Here is a 4512-nt window from a genome sequence, read left to right on the forward strand (position 1 = left end):
TAGATTAATTTCATTCTGGACAGAGTCAAGGTGGTAGAATAAGGTAGAAACTCACCTGAACTCTTCCCAAGTTCACCTTCATAATATAAAAAATATAAAAAATATAAAAAACAAATTTTAGAGCTGCAGAATCAATGATGAACAAAATAATTTTTTAATCCAACAACTTAGAAAATCGGCAGGGAAGATCTGTATCACTCAAATAAAAGGGGAACACAGTTCAATTCAAGCAATGTCTGGGCAACCCAACATAAGCCACATCCCAGCAAGTCAGTGGGAGATCCTGAACCCAGTGGAATTCAATGGCATTGTGGGTCAACTGTGAAGTCTCAAGTCTTCAGTATAGCAGCAAGAGAGCAATCAGATCTCCTAGTGCAAGAAACTTGGGATGATGCCCCCCTTCACCTCAGAAACAGTTTAAAAGCCACAAAATAGACTGGAAGGATAAGCTAAAAAAAATTAAATTAAAAAGAGAACATGACCATAAAAAAGTTACAAGGATGACAGAGAAGATAAAAACAGAAACTCCCTTGCCTTCTAGAATATCATATTCCAAACCCTTTGATCCTTCAACACAAGACTTAGCAGCTTTTACATTGAATGATCAGAGGTCCAGAAATAGGATATTCTGAAAAGCAAAGGAGTTAAAATTAAAAATCACTTACCCAGAGAAACTAAGCAAAATCCCTTTAGGGGAAGAAAATAGAGATTCAATGAAATAAAGGGCTTTCAAGTATTCCTGATGAAAAAAAAAAAAACTCGAGCTAAACAGAAAATTTGATTTTTAATGAAGAGACTCAAGAGAATCATAAAAAGGTAAACAGGAAAGAGAAACCATAAGGGATACAATAAGGTTAAACTATTTACATCCCTACATAGAAAACTGATATTTGTAACTCTTCATGGTTTGATCTTCATTCTTGACATCCAGTGGCAATGCTAAGACATATAAGTGAGGAATATTTAAGTGACGGAGGACTGTGCTAAGTCACGAGCCTCACTTTCTCCTCCTGAGCCAGAGAGATCCAATGGTCAGATATGGATGCAGTGGGAGATCTTTGCCTTTTTAAGCTATGGTCTTTGATGAGCATTGCTTCAGTCAAACCTACAATTCTTAAGAATGATATGACTATTAAGGCATTTAGGAATTTACATAGAGAGAGGATGTGAGTATAAGTTGATTTTGATGTAATACTCTTTAAAAAATAATAAGGGTTGAGCAAAGGAAGGGAGACATAGGACAGAGTAAATAATCTCATATAAAGAGACATTAAAGACCCAAAGGCCTATTACTGTAGAGGACAAGATGGGGGGGGTGCACTTTAATTTTACTCAGAATTGGTCCAAAGAAAGAATAACATACACAGTCACTTGAGCATAGAAATCTATCTAACCCCATGGCGAAGTAGGGGGAAAGGGGGGAAAGAAAAAGGGAGACTTACAGAAGTGAAGGAAGAATGGGGAGAAAGTGGTTAGATTCATCTCACTCTGAAAGGGGAAACTTTGAGGTCTCTCAATAGTATACTTCCCTCCTTTAACTTTTGCATTAAGAATTTGGGTTCTACAACATAACTAACATGGATCTAGTTTAGTATGATTATACAAGTATACCCTATATTGGATTGTCCTTTGTAAGGGGGAGTGGCGGGGGGGGAATGTAAAAATCAAAACTGGGAAAAAAGCTTGTTGAAAACTTCCATTCCATATAGTTCCATGTAGGAAAAATAAATAAAATATTAAAATTAAAAATTAAAATTTTAATATATTAAAAATAAAATATTTTAAAAATTTGGATGCTAGACCATTTGGAGCACATTTAGTATTGATATTACCTCATTGACTATAGTACCTCTTAGTAAAATGTAGTTTCCATCGCCTTATCTAATTTGGTCTAGTTTTTTGCTTTTGCTTTGTGATTATTACCCCCCTTTTTGTTTTTACCTCAGCTGAAGCATAAGATTCTGCACCAGCCTCTTAAGATTACCGTATCTCTGCTTCAAGTGTGATTCTTGTACACAATAGTGTTTTCTTGATATGCTTTTTTTATGAATGAGTTAATCACATTCATATTCGGTTATGATTATTGTCTATTTTCCTTCATACTGCTTTTTTTTTTAACACCTGTTTCTTTCTCTTTTCGCCTCATCACTTTTTGCTTCTGAACACTGTCTCCCTCAATCCATTCTGCCTTATTTTATCCCTCTCCACTCCTGCTTCTCAATAGAAAAATGATAGATTCCTATACTCAATTGAATGTATATATTATTTCTTCTTCTGAGCAAATTCAGTTGAGTAAGGTTCAAACTCTTCCTGCCATCCCTCCCCTTTAGTATACCCACCATCTTTTCTTCCACTGTAAAATCTCTTTTGTGGCTCTTATGTGAAATAATATGCCTTATTCTACATGTCCCTTTTCCCTTCTTCTAGTGCATTTTTCTCATCTTTTATTTTTAATTTTTTTCAATTACATGTAAAGATAAGGTTTCAAGATTCATTTTTCTGTAAAATTTTGAGTTCCACACTTTTCTCCCTCCTCTCCTCTTTCTTCTCCGCATGACAGCAAGCAATCTGAGTATTCATGTGCAATTATGTTGAACATATTTCCACATTAGGTATATTGTGAAAAAGAAACAAAATAAAAAAAAGATAAAGAAAAATAGCATAAAATAAATTTTCAAAAAGTTTAAATAGTTTGTTCCATACTATTTATAGGCTCCATAGTTCTTTCTCTGAAAGTGGATGGCATTTTCCACCATACATTATTCAGAACTGTTGCTGATCATTGTATGACTGAGAATAAATCTGTCATAGCTGTTCAACAGTGAGCTGTTGGTCTCACCTGTTATTTTAAAATTTTTAATACTATCTCAGGATAGTCAATTAAACTTATACTATACCCATTATGTGCAATTCTTACAGTTGCATTAATAATGATAAAATTCTTAGAAGTTACAAGTATCATCTTCCCATGTAGGAATAAAAAAGTTTAACCTTATAGAGTCCCTTATAACTTCTCTTTCCTGTTCATTTTATGATGCTCTAGAGTCTGAGTCAAACTTTCTATAAAGCTCTGATCTTTTCATCAGGAAGACTGAAAGTCTCCTGAATATTCACCTACACCTCCCCCAAATGTTTATACTCAGTTTTGATGGATATGGAATTCATGGTTGTAAACTTAGCTTCTTCACTCTTTAGAACATCATTTTCCAATTCTTCTGATCCTTTAATGTAGAACCCACTAACCATGACATAGTTGAATTATTTCAGACTACTTGCAACATGTTCTCATTGACTTAGGGGATTCTGGAATTTAGCTATAGTATCCTTGGACGTTTTCATTTTTTGATCTCTAACATGGTGACTGGTAGAATCTTTTAATTTCTATTTTACCCTTTGATTTTAGTATTGATTTAGTATTAGGGCAATTTTTCAAGATAATTTCTGGAAAGCTGATGCTAGGTTTTTTTGGGGGGTGGGGAATCATGGCTTTCAAATAGTCAACTAATTTTTAAATTATCTTTCTTCAATCTATTTTTAGGTCAGTTGTTTTACATTGTCTTCTATTTTTTCATTTGATTCTATGGTTTCTTGATGTCTCATGAAGTCATCAGCTTCTACTTCCAAATTCTAAATTCTGAGGAATTATTTTCCTCAGTGAATTTTTGTACTTGCTTTTCTACTTTGCCAGTTCTTTTAGAGGAGTTATCAGTGGGTTTTTTTTTGGGGGGGCCTCTTTTGCCATTTGGCCTATTTTATTTTTAAGGCATTTTTTTTTCAGGTTTATTTGTCTTCTTCATTGAACTGTTTTCCAAGTAAACTTTTCCTTTGAGGTTTTGGATGTAGCTATGAGTTTGTGCTTTGCCTTTCCTGTCACTATTGTAACTTTCTTTGAAGTTCTTTTTTTGGTGTTTGTTCATTTCTCCAGTCTATTTCTTTTCTTTCCCACTTTATAGTATTTTACTTTCCCCCCAATTACTTGTAGTTTCCTACATTCATTTTTATAAGATTTTGAGGTCCAAATTTTTCTCCCTATCCTTCCTGAGAGAGCAAGCAATCTGATATGTTTGTCTATTTGTTAAACTTTTTTTTTATGCTCAAGTTGGGCTCTGCTCACAGGGAGGAGGGGTCACTATCCTAAGCTTCTAATTTTTCATGCTCCTGTAGTCAGAGCTAGTTCTGGGGTGGTGATAAGATCTGTAAGTTTTCAGTTCTTCCAAGTTTGGTATGATCTAAGAAGTGGTGTATTTGTTGCTCTTTTTGGTTGTGTTCTGATCTGTGAGGAACCACAAGCACTCTCTTCTGTCCTGCAACTGTGACCAGGAACCAACACCTAGGAGTACTCCTTACTCTGGGCCTGAAATCTAGATCTACATATGGACAATGCAAAAACCATCTCCAATAATGCCAAATGATTCCCACAATTTCCTTTGGACCAGATGTCTGACCCCCTTTACATCTGTAGGCTGGGAGCTCCAAAAGCTGCCTCCACCACTGATTCAAATTGCTCCCAAT

Source organism: Macrotis lagotis, chromosome 1, assembly GCF_037893015.1.
Source record: "Macrotis lagotis isolate mMagLag1 chromosome 1, bilby.v1.9.chrom.fasta, whole genome shotgun sequence".
In the NCBI taxonomy this organism is placed as follows: Eukaryota; Metazoa; Chordata; class Mammalia; order Peramelemorphia; family Peramelidae; genus Macrotis; species Macrotis lagotis.